The 19,796-nt window shown below is 41.9% G+C and overlaps 1 long non-coding RNA gene across 2 annotated transcripts; it reads right to left on the reverse strand.

The window, feature by feature from the left end:
* Positions 1-14,431: 14,431 nt before the first annotated feature.
* Positions 14,432-19,013, reverse strand: LOC127321006 (uncharacterized). Of its 2 annotated transcripts, XR_011747061.1 has the most exons (4): positions 17,046-19,013; positions 15,770-15,816; positions 15,409-15,568; positions 14,432-15,333 (listed from the first exon to the last, which is right to left on the reverse strand). It is a non-coding gene; the product is annotated as an uncharacterized lncRNA (long non-coding RNA). The 2 variants fall into 2 exon arrangements; XR_007863779.2 differs by having other exon boundaries at positions 15,409-15,816.
* Between the last annotated feature and the right edge of the window lie 783 nt (positions 19,014-19,796).

Genomic DNA, 19,796 nt, shown 5'->3' on the forward strand with positions numbered 1-19,796 from the left:
TTATAGATTTGACCAGGGAGATGAAGAGAAATTGCCTAAGGCGTGGGCAAGATTTTGTTCTCTTACCAGAGCTCAACCTGGACATGATTTAGAAAAGAATGATCTACTTGATATATTTTATAGTGGACTAACCATTGAATCTAGAGCATATTTGGATAGTTGTGCTGGTTGTGTTTTCAGGAAAAGAACTCTAGACGAAGCTGAAGAATTATTGGCTAGAATAAGCCGTAATCATGATGATTGGAATACACCTGAACCAACTCCAACGCCAATATTGAAGAAGAGGGGTTTAATTGAATTGAATGATGAAGATATGAGGGAAGCCAAGAAGTCTCTCAAGGAGAAAGGTATTAAATCCGAAGATGTGAAGAATCTACCTCCCATAGAGGATATATGTGAGATAATTCCCCCTTCACCCATGATTGAGGTAAAATCCCTTCAACGCTTTACTTGGGAAGATATTCCGTATTCAAAACCTCCTGCTCAATGCTTAGATGAGTTTGATAATTATATTGTTAAGCAAGAAAATTTTAATATGAGAGTAGAGAATCATCTAATGGAAAATTCTCAAGCTATTAGCAATTTGCATGATATTGTGGAGAGAATCTCCAATGATGTTAAGATGCTTGTTAAACATTTTCAAATGATTCAAACTCAAATTGATCAACTCACTAAAGTGCAAAATGACTTGCTAAATAATAATTCTAAAGAGAAACATGCTTATGAAGTAACAACTAGAGGTGGTGTCTCTACCCAGGATCCTCTATATCCTGAAGGGCATCCCAAAAGAATTGAACAAGATTCTCAACGCATTGAACCTAACGCTCCTTCTAAGAAGAAAAAGAAGAAGAAACATAAAAATGTTGTAGAATCCTCTGAACCTGCTAATGATCCTAATAGTATTTCTATTTCCGATGCTGAAACTGAAAGTGGAAATGAACATGATAATGATAATGATAATGATAAGAATGGTGCCTCTGATAAAGAAGAAGTTGAAGATGAACCTGAAAAGCATGATAAAAATAAAAAGTATACTAAAGAAGATTTTATTGCTAAGAAACATGGTAATGAAAGAGAACCTTGGGTGCAAAAGCAAATGCCTTTTCCTGCTAAGAAATTAAAATCAAAGGAAGACGAACACTATAATAAATTTTGTGATTGGATGAAACCTTTATTCTTGCAAATCCCTTTGACTGATGCTATTAAATTGCCTCCTTATTCAAAGTATATGAAAGATATTGTTACTAACAAAAGGAAAATCCCCAATGAGGAAATTTCCACTATGCTTGCTAATTACTCTTTCAATGGCAAAGTGCCGAAGAAGCTGGGCGACCCAGGTATACCTACTATTCCTTGTTCTATTAAGAATAATTATGTTAAAATGTGACTTGGGAGCCGGTGTTAGCGTTATGCCTTTTTCTCTTTATAAGAGACTTTATTTAGACAAGTTGATACCTACTGATATATCTTTGCAAATGGCTGATAAATCTACTGCTATTCCTGTTGGTATATGTGAGGATGTTCCTGTTCAAGTTACTAACAACTGCTTGATATTAACTGATTTTGTTGTGTTGGAAATGCCTGAAGATGATAATATGTCTATTATTCTTGGGAGACCTTTTCTTAACACCGCAGGGGCTGTTATTGATTGCAATAAAGGAAAGGTTACTTTCAATGTTGATGATAAGGAGCATACCGTCTATTTCCCCAAGAGGATTGATAAAGTATGCGGAGTCAATACTATCTCTAATGTGAGAACTATCAAAATTGGAACTATTGATTGTCCTATATATGAGCCTAAAGAAGGTTATCAAAGTCTTATGATTGGATCCATATCAATACAATTCAAGGTAACATGATTGATTTGAGGTTTATTTCTTCGTATGCTATGTAAAAATTATTCGGTGGCAAGACTTGATCAACCTTGTTAACGAATACCTTTTATATGCATAGAGGCGGTAAACAACATCTCTTTCTTCCTCCACTTGTCTTACTTGCTGTAGCACTTTTGATTTGCAAAGTTCCTTAGTTAATTAGAGATTTCAAAATTTTTCCTGGCCAGTAATAATAAACTTAATACCCAGAAATGTGCATTTTTCAAAGTTTTCAAAAATTCACAAAAATTATACCGTTGGTCCTATTTTTCAAAAATGCACCTGGGAGCACCTGGAGATGACCTGTGGGGCACCCCAGGGTGGCACCCCATAGGCTGGCGCGGCCTGGAAGGGGGGCACGCCACCCTGTCGTGTGGGCCCCCCTTTACCCCACTTCAGCATCTCTTCCTCCCAGACTCTTCTCTCTCCCGAAAAAAATCGACACCAGCTTCCTCTCACTCGCGTTTTTGCTCAAGAGCTCAGGATTTTTCGATCTCTTTGCTCAGCCCAGATTTCTGTCTGAAATTTGGCACATTTGCTCTCCGGTATGTGACTCCTCCGATTATCCAAGTAGAATTTTGTTTGGTTGAGTATATCTTGAATATTTTGCTGCTGTAGGTAACATGTTTAGTGAGCTTGCATGCTTGTTCTAAGTTGAATAAACTAGTTTTGATGCATGATTAGCACTCTAGCAAGTTCCTATAGTAGTTCCCCTTGATTATATGTCACCAAATCAAATTTTATATTGTATGTTGAAAAGTTTCAGAAAAGGAGGATGAAGAACTTCAACTTTGGAGAATTGTTCAAGAGAGGGACAACCAGCACCGGAAGGCCATCTAGGACCGCCACCCGACTTAGGCGATCCTACAATGAGGATATCATCGCGCCAAGCTTCGTGCCCGAGGAAGACAATGGGGCTCCTAATGCTTCGTCCTTCCCATGTTATGATTTTCTGAGAAATGCGGGGATATTGGATGATTTCTTCACCCTTGTCAACAGGGCGGGCTTAGCCGCCTACGTGGGAGATGAAAGGGAGCAATACTACATGCTCACCAAAATCTTCGTCGAGAGCTTCAAGTTCCACAACAAGCAATATGGGCCGACAGTTGCATTCAAGATCTATGGTAATCCTATTACTATGGAATTGGAAGAATTTTGTGTTGCATTGGATATTGCCCCTGTAGGTACAGCAAGGAGGATTGATGACAACCCCCGGGATCTGTTGGAGCTCTATCGAGGGATCACCGATGATGATTGTCGCACCATTCAGCGTGGCAAGATAAGAAACATCCAACTCCCCGCCATTAAGTACTTTGCCTATTACATTGCTACTAGCATTCTTGGTAGGGAGAACACTAGCAATATTTCTAGCTACCATCTTGCTTTCTTGAATGCTGCACTTACTAGACAGACACCTTATCATCTTGGTTCTCTTATTGCTCGCCGTCTGTCTAACAGGGGGCCTATTTTTTGGAGGAACTATTGCATTGCGCATTTTAACACATTTAAGACTTCCCCTTGATTCTAATGATGTGCCAATAACCCCTAGGAGGCTTGATATTGCTGCTATGAAAAGCCATCATTTTGTTACCGCTGATTCCACTTTAGATAATATGGTATATAGAATGTTGTTTGCTGACGGGGATGAGAAGGAAATCCCTCTTCCCCAGCAAGATTTGTTCAGCATTGACAAGGAACCATGGTCGCGCACTAAGGAGGAGGTGGAGGAAAAGATAAAGATACAAGACTTCCACCAGCAGCATGACTCCGAGGACGCCGAGCCCTCCTACGACTACACCGTCACGTATCCGGGAGCTTCTTCTAGCACATACCCGGAATATGATCCATCTTCGTCGTACTACGGAGATGCAACTTCATGGCCTCGATGGGATTGAACTCCACTTAGGCCAAAAGCCTAAGCTTGGGGGGAGGTATACCGGCATCACTCATTCTTTGCATATTATGATTGCTGGATACTTGTATATACTTGTTTAGTTTGTTGAGTGGTTTTCTAATGAGAGGAAGATGATATTTGGGAAAGTGCTGCCTGAAAACAGATTCTGGACTGTTACCGAAAAAATTCTCAAAAATAGCCAGAACAATATTTTGCGAAGCCAATTTTTGTGCATGTTTCTCAGGTCGTTATCTAACTTTCATTAGTTGAACACTTTTCGATTTGAGCAATGGAAGAATTTCTTAAAAATTGAGTACTGTACTGCTGTCAAGTTTGACGAATTTCTGCTGTTTTGTGTTTATGTGAGTCTTCTAGTTTGCTATTTCTTGTTTTTGCTTTATTTCTTTCCCAAAACACAAAAAGACCAAAAATATTTCTGTTGTTTCTCTTCATCATTTGTTTGCTTTGGTTTCTTGCATTTGTTTCGCTTTATTTGCTATCGTTGTTTTGCTACAAGAAAACCCAAAAAGATTTTGCTTTGTTTGCTTGTTTCCTTTTGTTCTTGTTTCCAATTCGAAAACACCAAAAATATTTGCTGTTCTTCTTTGGTTTGTAAAGTTCATCACGAGTTCAGTGGTCTTCGGTGGCTAGAGCGTGGTTTTCATTTCATATTATCCAAGCTACACAAGTGAAAGGCAATAATGACGATCTACGACAATTGGATTGTGGTGAGAGGCTGGTATGAACTCTATTTGTTTTCATTTTTGTACATATACTCATCCATGTGAGCATGCTTAGTTGGTTCATGTGAGGTATATGTCATTTGAGAAAGTCTAGTAGTTCATGATCTCTCATGTTTAGCTCCAATTTATTAATATGAGTAGCATGTCATGGATGTTTGCTTGCATTGTTTTATTCATAAGTAGGTATGGCATTGTGGTATCCTCCTCTGAATAATTCATTTATATCGACTTGGCACATGCTCACGCATGCATATGACTGAACAAAAGTCAATTAAGCCTCGATGATTTATATTGCTTCAGAGTTCTTGTATCACTTTTATGCCTCCGTTAATTTATTTTGCCGCAAGCATGATTATGACAGTCACTGCTCTCTTGATTTGTCGCTCCCCAGTCTATTGCTAGCCTTCACTTGTACTGAGCGGGAACGCTGCTCGTGCTTCCAAACACCTGAAAACCAAGTTATTCCAAAGTGTCCACCATAAATATCTATGCATGGCATTTCAAACCATTCCAAGTAAATTCTCATGCGCTACCTTTAAAACCTTCAAAATACTTCTCAATTTGTGTTAATGTTTCATAGCTCATGAGGAAGTATGTGGTGTTTAACTTTCAACCTTGTCATTTACTTTTGACGGACTTTCATCATGGACTAGTGGCACATCCGCTTATCCAATAATTTTGCAAAAAGAGCTGGCAATGGGATTCCCAGTCCCAAATTAATTAACCTAAATAGACACTCCTCCATGGTATGTGATTGTTGGACGGCACCCGAAGGATTCGGTTAGCCATGGATTGTGTAAGCAAAGGTTGGGGGGATTGTCATCATAATAAAACTAAAATAAAAAGGCACTCCTTCATGGTATGAGATTGTTGGCAGGCACCCGAGGATTCGGTTAGCCATGGTTTGTGAAAGAAAGGTTGGAAGGAGTGCCACATAAACATAAAAATAATTCATGGGAGCCGCTCTTGGATGTCCGGTTGGCGAGGTAGTTGGTGTACCCATTACCATTCGTTGACAACAACAAACACCTCTCAAATAATTTTACTCCTGTTTTAGAAATGAAAAGCTCTAGCGCATGTTAATCCCTGCTTCCCTCTGCGAAGGGTCAATCTTTTACCTTTGTGTTGTGTCTCCATTCTTTCTTTGAGCACTACCTTGAGAGCACAACTGTCATTCTTAGTATAATATGCTTGTCCCAAAATATGATTGATTGCGGTATAACTTTGATGCTTTTATCTTTGACAATCACTATTTCTAGTCTTTCTATGAACTTCAGAGGTGCCTGAGCATTTATGTTTTGCTAATCAAATATGGGCAAGCGAGATACCACTTTATCATATTCTCTTATGAACATTGCAATCCTGCTTATATACATGATTCATGATGCTTATCATTAATTGTTGGTACCTCTCGATGATTGACATAGCTGTTAGATGATCTTATTTGTATGCATTTCATTATGAACTGCCTAAGTGTTAGCCATAGCATGAGAATATATACATCATATGAGAAAATGTGTTCGTGAAAGTTCTTTTATCGCTCAGTTGTTAACTGAATTGCTTGAGGACAAGCAATAAGCTAAGCTTGGGGGGAGTTGATACGTCCAAAACGTATCTACTTTCCCGAACACTTTTGCTATTGTTTTGCCTCTAATTTGTGTATTTTGGATGCAACTAACACGGACTAACGCTGTTTTCAGCAGAATTGCTCTGGTGTCTCGTTTTTGTGCAGAAATCCAACTTTCAGGAAAATCCTCGGAATTTATGCAGAAGGTCCTATTTTCCCAGAATATTGGCAGAGCCAGAAGGGCAAGCCAGGTGGAGGCCCGAGGGCCCCACACCATAGGCCGGCGCGGCCCAGGAGGGGCCCGCGCGGCCCTATGGTGTGGCGGCCTCGGCCGGCCTCCGACGCCCTCCTTCGGACTACTTATTTCCTTCGACCTAAAAACGCACGGGGAGAAGTCGAAGTCGCCAGAAAGCCTCCAGAACGCCGCCACATCGCGAAACTCCGTCTCGGGAGCCAGAAGTCTCCGTTCTGGCACTCCGCCGGGACGAGGAATTGGAGGAGATCATCGCCATCATCACCACCGACGCCTCTTCATCAACCAGCCATGTTTCCCCCATCCATGTGTGAGTAATTCCCCCGCTGTAGGCCGAAGGGGATGGTAGGGATTGGATGAGATTGGTCATGTAATAGCATAAGATTGGTAGGGCATAGTGCCTAGTGTCCGTAATTGGTACTTTGATGATATTGTTGCAACTTGTTATGCTTAATGCTTGTCACTAGGGCCCGAGTGCCATGATCTCAGATCTGAACATGTTATTTTTTCATCATGATATTCATTGTTTTATGATCTTACCTGCAAGTTGTATACACATGTCGCTGTCCGGAACCGATGGCCCCGAAGTGACAGAAATCGGGACAACCGGAGGGGATGGTAGTGATGTGAGGATCACATGTGTTCACGGAGTGTTAATGCTTTGCTCCGGTACTCTATTAAAAGGAGTACCTTAATATCCAGTAGATTCCCTTGAGGCCCGGCTGCCACCGGCTGGTAGGACAAAAGATGTTGTGCAAGTTTCTCATTGCGAGCACGTACGACTATAATTGGAACACATGCCTATTGATTGCTTTGTACTTGGACACTGTTTTATTATTATCTGCAAATGCCCTGCTATGATTGTTACATGAGTTTCTCTCATCCATGCAACGCCCGTTATCCGTCCCCGTGCCTACAGTATTTTAATCCTGCTGTTTACTAAAATCACTACTGCTGTCTTTGTTACTCTGCTGCTGTTATTTCACTACTGCTACTGCTATAAACTGTTACTACTGATAAACTCTTGCGAGCAAGTCTGTTTCCAGGTGCAGCTGAATTGACAACTCCGCTGTTAAGGCTTCCAAGTGTTCTTTGTCTCCCCTTGTGTCGAATCAATAAATTGGGTTATACTACCCGCGAAGACTGCTGCGATCCCCTATACTTGTGGGTTATCAACTTGCTGTTGTTGTGGCCTCCTGGCCTGGAGTTTCCTTCACTCCGGTTCTGATAACCGGGGCGCGAATTCTGCATCTGGGACTTGTTGTTGTTTCTCGGAGTGAAACCTCCGCTTGAGCTGGGGCGATACTTCGGGGCGTTGCTAGGCCCACTCTGGTGCATCATGTGGCGCTTGCGATTCTCATTGGCTTGGTTCAACTTGCCTTCTATCTGGATGGCGCAGTCTACAAGGGCTTCGAGGTCGGCGAAGGGGATGTTGACGAGGACAGTCTGCATCTCGTCATGCAGTCCGTTCAGGAATCTCTCCTGCCTCTTCTCAGTGGTGTCGGTCTCGTCAGGGGCGTACCTTGACAGTGTAAGGAACCTGTCGCGGTATTCTACCACCGTCATGCGGCCTTGCTTGAATTCGCGGAACTCATCCCTCATCTTCTTGATAAGACCTGGGGGCACATGGTACTTGCTGAACTTGAGCTTAAAATCTGCCCAAGTCATGAATTGACATCCGTTCATGGCACAAGTTCTTTTCCACCAGGCTCGGGCTGGTCCAGCGAGATAATGAGTTGCGAACAAGACCATCTCGTTGGTTCCACTCCGGCTACTTCCAAGTTGTTCTCCATAGTCTGGAGCCAGTCGTCGGTGTCGAGGGGTTCTTCCGTCTTGCTAAACACCGGAGGGTTGGTGTTCTGGAAGTTCTTGAGCTTGGATCCTGGGTGGTCATGATTTCCATGGCCTTGGGTAGCAAGGTTCTGCAGTGATGCGAGGTTGGCTTGGCATTCAGCTCTTTCCGTCTCCCTGTCAGCCATCAGGGTTTGCAGCAGTTGCATCATGGCATCGTTGTTGCGATTGGGAGGGGCCATCTGAACATAGAGAAGATTATGAGATAAGAGGGAAATTTCTATGGTTTATTTTGAGTAAGTTCATAAAATTTGAAACTTGAAGTCTTTTCATGACACACACAACATTCATTCATTCATTCAACACACATTAAAAACTAACACTTAACACTTCCAATGGTTTTAAGAACCATTCTCTCTTGCTACGATACAACGGGCGGGGATACAACTCACACCTACATAAGTGATCAGGTGCAACTACTCCTCATCCTCGACATCGATCGGGACGAAGTCGTCAGGTCCGGCCTCCAGGAACTCGTAGTCCTCCTCCTCGGTGAACTCGTCCTCCTCAAAGTCGTTGTCGTCGCTCAGGAAGGCTCCTCCTCCCTGAAGGTCGATACCTCCATCGTCCTCCTCCATCTCTCTCAGCTGATCCTCCTGGGCCTTGACAGTGGCCTCAAGTGATGCTATCTTGGCGCGAAGGCGCACAATCATAGCATCCTTCTTGGCACACTGCTGGCGAAGGGTCTTGCGGTCGTTGTTGAGTAGCTTGATCGCCTCACCCTGCTCGATGATGTGAGCATGGGTCTGGTTCGCGTAAGCGCGAGTGGCGTCGAGATCCTTCTGAGTCTGGTAGAGCATGAAGTCAAGGTGCTCAGCATGGTGCCTCAACTGCGGGTGCGGGTGCGGCTGCAGCTCCATGGGCACTCCCATGGCATCACGCCTCACGAGATGCGCGAAGCAAGAAGCGAGGAAACGCACCACGTTCTGTCCACAGAGACGCGCAAGTGCCTCCTGAAGGCCACGTGCGAGTCCATCGAGCCAGTTTCTCTCACGGAAGGAGAAGATGATCCTCTCCGAAGTGGGAGGCTCCATCTTGCCCCTCAAGTCGGCAGTGATCACCCACTGCAACTCTCCTCCGGGCGTGTCGTCCAGCTGAATTCCGTGGAACTCGGGGTGTGGGCGCTCGAGGAAGTCCGAGATGGCGTTGAGGTCGTGCTCGAAGATCAAGCTTCCCCCATTCAAAAGCTTGTAGAACTTGGTGCTGATAGGTTCATTCGGCTCCATCTGAAAGCGAAATGGATGAGTAAGTTAGAGAGTGAACAAGTGTGGCAAATTTTAAGTAGATTCAAATAAGAAAGAGCATGATTCATCAAATTTTGAAAAAGTCTCAAAGACAAGGGTGTAAGTAAATTTTCACAAATATTCTCTTCATTTGATTTCAAAGTTAAGTTTTTCTGAACGTCCATTCTAACTAGGGTCTTCTAAGGTCAAACAATGGCTCTGATACCAAATTTTCAACACCCGGATTTTTAAGTCCGGATGCCTATTATGTCATTCATCGCAATCCCAAGAATATTGTTTTTGCGAGGCATACTAGTTAAGGTTCATAGCCATCATTCATTACAAACCATATTGTCTTACAATTGGAATCACATGATCCATATTACACGAATAGTTGATCTATTGATCAATGAACAAACACAAGTTCATAGCGGAAGCGTAAAGATAAATGGACTCTCTAGTCCACAGGCCAACACTTGACGTCGGAAGACTCCTAGTTGTCGTAGGCGTCCTGCTGGTCATCTCCTTGGTAGTTCTGTTCATCCTCATACTCTGGCCATTTGAATAGCCAGGGACAAAGCCGTGAGTACGTTGAGTACTCGCAAACTAATACTAATGTAAGTGCTAACAATTCTAGTAAGGGGTGCTAAGCTCTAGTTTATTTGCATAAAGCCAATTTTAGTTCACAAGTATTTGAGAAAAGATTTATTCATGTGCTAACTAACTCAAATGGGAACATTAGTGTCATTCCCACAACATTGGTTGTGATTCACAACAAGTCACAAATTCACCATTCATTTCACCATCATTTTCAAGAATCTGACATCGAAAACTATATGGCCTTTCCAACCGTCTGTAACCGTGGACGCGGCTATTCGAATAGGTTTACACTCTGCAGAGGTTGCACACTTGTGCCACAACATTTGATTTCATCCGTCGGGATTACCCCGAATCATCGTAACGCAGTACGCGGATCATCAACCATAACCTTTCACTTACAAACCTTAGTATGAGCACCTCTCCCCATGAGCTTGGCCTCCCAGTGAAGACCAACTATCAACCTGGGAACTGCATAGGGCTTGGCCGTACAATTCACCTCAATTCACATCATTTCTCAACAACGGAGGCAGCCTCAAGCATAACCCCTATGATGTGTGTTCAGAGGGAACCCATACTAAGATGCATAAACTTCCAGTTAAGCCCTACCCATAATCAGGTATTGTGGGGTACTCAATATTGGAAAGGTATCGCATTCAAAGCAATATTAGTTTTATCAAAAATCACCATCTTCTCTTGGTCATATTCACCTTCAAAATTCATTCAATGGAATGATTCATCATTCCAAGGATTCAAATTCATTTCAAGTCACATGTTCCCATCTAGAGTAGTCAAGTTTTAGTATTTAGCACTAGCACTAATCATGAGGGGTGCTAATCTTGCTTGGCTAGCTTGAGACTAACTTTGCTACTCTAGTAACCTTCTTTAACTTAGACCAAAGTTAACTATAAAAGTAACTCTTTGAATAAACAAGTAAAAACTTGTAAGGTAGAAACTTGGGATAGGCTTATGGTAAGAAAGGTAAGACTAATGGTGCCTTGCCCCAAAGGGCGTTGCACTTTGCAAGAATATTAGCTTGCCTTGGTAGTGGTCAAAGTTCTCCTCTTCCTCCTCTTGGTAGCAACCTTCTTCCTCCGGGTATTCTCCGGTGCTAGCGTCTAAATTTGAATACGAGGTATAATCACTCAACCAATTCATTGGCTATTCTACACATCAAATATATTCACACAAACTATTCTAAGCACACACTTAATACAATTAGGGTGCATTGGTTGTGTTGCTTGAGGAAAAATAATTTCCTCTCATTACATATGTAAATGCTAGTTTCCATATGGTTCTTGAGAAATAGTTTCCTCTCATTGAATCTTCTTAAGATTTAATTTCTCAAACCATCATACATGAATTCATGTTGACCTAGGTCAACCATTCATCATCATCATTTGAGAAAATGATTTAAATGAGGTAGACCACCTCATACTATTTAATAATGCCTATTATGATTTAAAATCTCCAAGCATTTCATGTGAGAGTATTTGACCAGGTGTCCAACTTCATATGAATGCATTTGGGACAAGATTTAAATGAAGTATAACACTTCATATCATTTTCATAATAGTTTTGGACAATATCACTTAAGTAAACTAGCCATATAGTCCATTAATTAAACTAGGGCATGATCATTCAAAGTGACCACACCATTTTATTGCAGAAACAATTAGTGCCAGTTAAATGTGAGCTATTGGAGTTGGAACTAACTAAATATCACTTTTGGTTGATATTTAACATTTATTTGAATGTGCAAAAGTCCCTGACTTAATCTTTTTATCACTTTATTTCTACAACAGATCTCAAGGTGAGACCAGTAGCAAGTTGTAGAACTTTTCAGTAGCTTTCCAACAACATAAAATTTGCTAAATTTGGCCAAGCCAAACAGATTCTATTTAATTTCAAAGTTGGAGCCAGTATTGAATTTGATTTGAATTTATTAAACGAGATTTGAATTAAAAGGGCCGGCGGGAAAACAAAGTGGGCCAAAACGGTTTGAAAATCAGCAACTCGGCCCAGCAACGCATCTCGTGCGAGTGGGCTTGCTGACAGTGTGGGGCCTGCCTGTCAGCGACTGTTTAAACCCGAATCGGTATGGATTAATATGGTGCGTTGGATTAGATCCTGATCGGACGAACGAGGGTCGTCGTCTTCTCCGATGAGAGCCCGATGCTCTGGTGGCGAGCCTAGGGAGTCGGAGGGCTAACCAGTGGTCTGGCGAGCGGAGGTGGTGTTCAGGGCGAGGTTGTCAACGATGGTGAAGCAGCCTGTAGCAGTGGCGGAGCTCGAGGCGGCTCCAATCGACGGCGATTCCTCCAGGGCTTCCGCGGCTCCGATCGTCCAATTGGGGCTGCTCCGGCATCAATCGAGTGGGTGGAGTGGTTGTGGAGAAGCAGAGATGGGAGGAGAGGATGGTGGTGTGCTTGGATTGCTCAGGGGAGCTCTCTATTTATAGAGGAGCAAGGGTGCTGCGGGGCAGGGTTAGGGTCGACCATGGCGCGGCAGTTCCGGCGAGGTAGAGGGCTAGGCGATGGCGCAGGGCTGTTCAGCGTGTCCAGGCGAAGCTATTGGCGGCAACAGCGCGGTCGGGGGGCGTCTCGTTTGCTTGCATTGTTTCCGTGTCTGCCGCGACAATGGCGGGATCTTGTTCATCGTCTCCGGCGGCGGCGGTCCAGGGTCTGGTCTTGCGCGTGTCTGGCGGGGTCGTGGTGGCGCGGTGATGCTCAAGGCGTCAATAGAGGGTCCAGGGCGAGCGTGTGCTGGCGAGGCGGCAGGTGGCCAGTGCGTGTCTGTGGCGTGTGCATGTGCGACGCGAGCGGCATGCTGGCTGATCTTGGGCGCGCGATCTCCAATGAGCTGCTGCTGCTTCCTCGACAATGGCTGGTGTAGGCGGTGCTAGGGTGGTGCGGTGGCGCGTTTTGGCAAGGTGGCCGTGGCCAGAGAGGAAGAGGGAAGAGGGTGGCGCGCCATGTGTGGCATGGCCGGCATGGCCATGCACATGCATGCTATGCCTCTCCTCCTAGGGTTCCCATGCTGGCATTAGTGAGAGAGGGGACCAGGGGACAGAGGGGAGTGAGAGGGGGCAGTATGGTTTAGGTCAAACACTATTTGAAATAGTGTTTGCATTGTTCCATAATTGCAATTTGCAAAATTTGCCCAAATTTAGTTGAATTCATATGATTGCAAAATTTGAAAATGGTGTACTTGGTTTAGTTGTAAATGACCAGAGACAATCATGTGTGGTGGTGGAATTTCAAAATTCAAAGAATTGCAAATTTGCAAAGTTGGAGATTGTTCCACATATTAAAAAGTTCCAACTTTGCATGAGCATAACATTTGATCCTAAGTGATTTTGGCATGGTGGTCTTTACCAAAGTTGTTCACCTTGATGTGCTCTTTGATGAGGTGTAAAGAATTGGGAAAGTTTAGTTTGAAAATTTTGAATTGCAAGGGCTCAAAGTAAGGATCGGACTAAAAATGGCAGATTTGACCATTATCATATGTGATCCCATTTTGAGTTTGAATTTGATTTGATTTGTGTTTCTTTGATTCCAAAAGTTGTAACAAGTGTTTAGTAACATTATTCAACTAATGGTGAAGACCAAAATGGTCTAGGGTAAAAATTTATAAAAATGGCATAAAACATATGTGAGGGTTTTTAGGGTTCTACTCTTATTTGATTTCTTTCTCTTTTTGATTTATTTGGTTGGTGACCTTCACTTGATCACATTAGAGTTTTAGGGTTTAGCACAAGAACACAATAACATTCATCATGGCATATCACTCAAATGCACAAGTCGTATGCATGGCACTATATGCAAATAAAAGTTTTTGTTGGTTCTGAATTTTGGAAATCTCTGGAAATCTTCTTCTCCCTTTTATTGAAATTTGGGATGTTACAATAAGCAACTAGGTGATAGCAAGATATATAACTTCAAGCACGATGGCTATCACAAAGTAAAGTGCATAAGTAAAGAGCTTGGGCATAGAGATAACTGATGTCTACGGGTGCTTCTATTCTTGTAGACAGTGTTGGCCCTCCAAGAGCAGAGGTTTGTAGAACAGCAGCAAGTTTCCCTTAAGTGGATCACCCAAGGTTTATCGAACTCAGGGAGGAAGAGGTCAAAGATATCCCTCTCAAGCAACCCTGCAACCACAAAGCAAGAAGTCTCTTGTGTCCCCAACACACCTAATAGGTGCACTAGTTCGGCGAAGAGATAGTGAAATACAGGTGGTATGAATAAGTATGAGCAGTAGTAACAGCGCCAGAAAAGTGCTTTGCTGCCCAGGACTGGCGTGTGGTTGATGGTGGTAATATTGCGGACAGTACAGATGCAGTAGAACAGTAAACAAGCAGCGATAGCAGTATTGGAAACAAGGCCTAGGGATTATACTTTCACTAGTGGACACTCTCAACATCTATTATATATTAAAAGTACATTACGTGGTCACCAGAAATTAGAGAAATTGCTAGAAAATCTCACAAAAATCAGAAACATCCGACCAACAATTAAGCTAATCAGGCAATCATTACCGTTTGATTAGAATTCAATAAAATTACCCACCAATGCCCTACATTAAATTTTCATCATACCCCTTTGATGTAATGTGTAGCTAACATAAGTTACGAAGCAAAATCAAAACCTAAAAGACACGAACTCCCCGCAAGCCCTCACGCACGCCGCCGTATGTGCCATCGCGTGCTCCGCCGGCCGGCCGGGCCAACCTCCTCCAAGTGCACCACACGAGTGGCTAATATTTCAATCTCGATTTGCCTCATTGAGGTAAGGGAGTCAACAGAACACTACTAGACATATAGTCCTCCAAGAGCTAGATACGATATGCTCCGTGGAGACGTGCCAGATTCATGCCATGGTCTCAGGAACCGAACTTCAACATCATCAATGACGCATGCTTCCCAGTCTCAGTCCTCGATGCCATACAGATCTAGATGAGATCTCTGAACCTGATCTTTGGGTTCTCAGGGAAGAAAAGAAGCATACCGTCTTTCTTGGAGGTGCAGGTGCAGGTCCAAGCGCACGCGGTTGTTGTTATCCTTGAGTTCGCCTTGGTGCTCTGAGACGGCCGGCCAACTGTGATGACATGGAGTATAAGTGTATGGACTTGAAGCTGAGTTAAACTTGTACGTGCGTCTACACAACCCTAAGTTCTAGGCAGCAAGTGTGGTTGTGGCAGGCCAGCGTAGGCGAAGATCAGGAGCTGCCTCACGGTATAAGTAGGCACCCGATGGCCCCAACAACATCTGCGATCTCCATGACTCCAGCGGCCGAGCGAACTTGCCCCATGTATTCTGCAATGGTATCCCTGCAAAGAAGTGCAATGACATGTCAGCCAAGAGTGTTAATTCAAAAATCAGATGACCTTCTACTTACTGCTTACCTCTTTCAAAGAGATTCCTGGGGCCCTAGCACCGATAACCTTGACCACAGTTTAAATTTATGTCTCTGTAAGTTCTATGACACAGTTTTCGTCTCTTCCAAAGTAGCAAACAGTTGATTCATTCTTAGTCTCTACCAAAGTAGCAAACAGTTGATTCATTCTGCATATGGAGGTAAAAAGTAGTATATCAGTAGCTAGGAACTATTTTGATAGGGATTTGTTTGCCTTCTGTAGTTCAGTATGATTTCTATTTTCCTGTTGGCTCTAGAGACGTCTCTAGCGATATATATTCAGAAGTATTATTCTCTTATTTTGTAGGTTTGTACTCTACAACCAAGGTACAAGCATGAGGATAACATACCATGGTTTTATTGGTGACGTGAGCACTCTGGAGTATGGACTTTGGATCTGGCAATGAAGGACTTTGTCATTTTAATTGCTTCTTCACTAGGTATACAAAATATCACCATATCCGTTCAAATGATCATGGTTGCTAGAGACATCAGGTTTTCTTTGTTTCATGATAATTATCATGGCTAAGGTGTTATGTAGGATGTTCTTTTTCTACGATTACTCCAAGCGATAGCACATGCAGATAGTTCTTTCTTCTTTCTAACAGAATTTCTGGTGTAACGTTTAATTAGGAACAAAGAATATGTTTTTCTAATGAGGCATCACAAAATAAAAGCATTTAAATTGCATGTTTTCCTCCATTAGCATCTGATTTCTCGATCAAACTACAACACCATGTGACTTTTGTGATTACAAAAATAAGTAAATTTGTATGGAAGGGAATTTATGGTGGAAGACATTTAAACGATGAAAATGCATGCGATTTCTCACTATATATAAATAAGGTAGCACTATCAGTAGCGTCGTGTGGTATTGCAGCCCTGCTTCTACAGGGAGGTATAAATACCCACTCAATGTTCCACATTCCACAGATCCTTATAAAAGAGTCAAAATGTGACATCAGACAATGTATACACTTGGCAAAACTTTTGAAAAATACGTCCCTAATACTATGGTATGAGGCTCCAGTGTCAAACAAGATGTGGTTTTAGTCAATCGACAGAACTCGAAGGGATATATTGAGCATAAAAATAACAAGAGTAGAGAGAGACCACTTGGTGGAACTGGTCATATATCAGAGTGCAGTTCAAAGGTAAAGAATGATTTTATGCTATCCAGCATGTGCAAGAATATTGGGATTTATATTACTGAAAGTACTATTGATGATTTGTGATATTTTGCAGACTTGCTCTTACTTAGTTCTTGGCATGGAATCCTTGGTGGTGACTTCTTTTTAAGGAATCCAATTATTGAGACCTCATGGGGAAAAATTAAGCATCATATATTAGGAAATAGTGGTTGCTCAAACATCTATTTTCTCTATTTTTATTCTAAATATAGTGTTTATTTAAATATTTATATACCTAAGCAATCAGAGGAAAGTATCTACACAGATCTCTATGTTCCATAAAAGAGTGCATATTTGCGTTGAAATAGCATCTGTTTTGAATTTCACTACTATTAATAACATAGTGTTTCTCTGAATACATATATGCTCAAAAGCAAATAGAGGAAATTGACTAAATAGAAGGGCATAATAACTATTCATATTAAAAATTTCATACCTCTCAGGGATACAATACTGCCTCGCAGTGAAGCAGTTCCTCATATTGGCAGGTTCAATTCCAATACTTATCTTTTGTCCTTCCTGTAATCGCAAATCTTAATTGGTATCAAGTTGCTACAGCCTTGATATAGCTAATAGGGTATGCTCCAGCTCCGTTTCACGGTTTGTTGGTAGAAATACTTATGTAGGTACATGAGCGGCAGATTATTATGCTGGGAAGTTATATCCTACACTTTGCCTGACAGCTTCACAGAAGCAAGGACACGCCTTGGTGGAAATACAGAAGCTCATGAAACAAGCTGGAAAGACACTTAATGAATACCCAGGAATAGAACTTACAAATTCTTCAGAGATAATAGAACTTGGAAACAGGCTACTTAATGAAGAGATGAGCTACAACCAAGAGGAACAGAAAGAAGAGCACTTGAGGATCTTCGGTAATCATAACTCTGAACAGTTAAATGCATTTTATTCAATAATGAAATCAGTTGACAAATATTTGGGAAAACAGGTATTTGTTGATGGATATGGTGGAACAGGTTAGACCTATCAATGGAAGGCAATTACAACAAAATTGCATTCTGTAGGCAAGATAGTACTAGCGGTGGCATCATGTGCTATTGCAGCGCTTCTTCTACAGGGAGGTAGAAAACCTCACTCAAGGTTCCAAATCCCACTAATCCTTATGGAAGAATCAACATGTGACATCAGACAATACACACACTTGGCAGATCTCTTACAAAAGACATCCCTAATACTATGGGATGAGGCTCCAATGGCAACAAGATATGTTTTGAGGCATTCTACAGAACTCTAAGGGATATATTAAGGCATAAAAATGATAACATCTGCGAGAAACCATTCGATGGAATGCCAGTGGTTCTAGGAGAGGACTTTCGCCAGATACTTCCACTTCTAACAAAGGGAAGAAGACACAACATAGTCATTGCATTAATTAAAAGGTCGTATCTTTGGAAACACTTCCATATGCTGAAGCTAACAAAGGACATGCGACTCAATGGCATGACAGAGAAACAAAAGGTAGCAGAATTTGCAGAGTGGATCCCCAATGTTGGCAATGGAAAAACTACATCAGCAGAAGGTGGAAAATTGATAAAAATACCAAGTGAAATATTACTAAAAAAGTTAATGATCCAAAAAAGGTAATTGTAGAAAGCATATATCCAAATTTGAGGGAGAGGTACGGAGAAAACTCCTAAACTACTACACTTTGCCCGACAGCTTCACAGAAGCAAGGACACGCCTTGGTGGAAATAGAGAAGCTAATGAGACAAGCTCAAAAGACACTTACTGATCAGGATTAGAACTTGCAAATTCTTTAGAGATAAAGGAACTTGAAAACATGCTGCTTAATGAAGATTGAGCTACAACAAAGAGGAGCAGAAAGAAGAGCACTTGGGGATCTTTGGTAATCTTAACTCTGAACAGCTAAATGCATTTTATTCGATAATGGAATCAATTGACAAATATTTGAGAAAACAGGTATTTGTTGATGGATATGGTGATACAAGTAAGACCTATCTATGGAAGGCAATCACAACTTAATTGCGTTCTAAAGGCAAGATGGTACTAGCGGTGGCATCATGTGGTATTGCAGCACTTCTTCTACAGGGAGGTAGAACAGCTCACTCAAGGTTCCACATCCCACTGATCCTTACGGAAGAATCAACATGTGACATCAGACAAGGCACACACTTGGTAGAACTGTTACAAACGACATCCCCAATACTATGGGATGAGGCTCCAATGGCAAACATGATATGTTTCGAGGCACTAGACATAACTCTAAGGGATATATTAAGGCATAAAAATGATAACAGCAGGGACAAATCGTTCGCTGGAATGACAGTGGTTCTAGCAGAGGACTTTCGAAAGATACTTCCAGTTCTACCAAAGAAAAGAAGACACAACATAGTCAATGCATCAATTAAAAGGTAGTATCTATGAAAACACTTCCATATACTGAAGCTAACAAAGAACATGTGACTCAATAGCATGACAGATGATGTCAGAGAAACAAAAAGTAGCAGAATTTGCAGATTGGATCCTCAATATGGGCAATGGAAAAAAATACATCGGCAGAAGGTGACGAATTGATAAAAATACCAAGTGAAATATTACTGAAAAAAGTAATGATCCAAACAAGGTAATTGTAGAAAGCATATATCCAAATTTGAGGGAAAGGTACCGCCAATGGGAACTTTTAGAAGAAAGAGCAATCTTATGTTCAAGGAACGAAACAGTCCACGAGATAAATGAATATATAATGGATCAATTTGAAGGTGAAGAGAAAACATATCTAAGTTGTGACACAGTATGCAAAGCAGCAACCTTAAATGGTGAAACAGATATGCTATACCAGACGAAATTTCTAAACAGCTTGCATTCCATGGAATCCCAAATTTATAGGTTAAAACTAAAAGTACATCTACCAGTGATGCTCCTGTGTAATATCAACCAAAGTGGAGGCTTATGCAATGGTACAAGGATGACAATTATTCAACTTGGAAGAAGATTCATCAAGGCACAGATAATAAGAGGAGCTCAAGTGGGTGAAAAGGTCTATATTACAAGAATAACTATGCCACCAACAGAATCAGCGTGGCCATTCATTCCTAAACGGAGACAGTATCCTATTTCGGTGTGATTTGCTACGAGAATCAACAAAAGCCAGTGGCAATCTCTAAACATGGTAGGATTATATCTACCAAAACAAGTTTCATGTATG

The sequence above is a fragment of the Lolium perenne genome, chromosome 6 (assembly GCF_019359855.2).
Source record: "Lolium perenne isolate Kyuss_39 chromosome 6, Kyuss_2.0, whole genome shotgun sequence".
Lineage (NCBI taxonomy): Eukaryota > Viridiplantae > Streptophyta > Magnoliopsida > Poales > Poaceae > Lolium > Lolium perenne.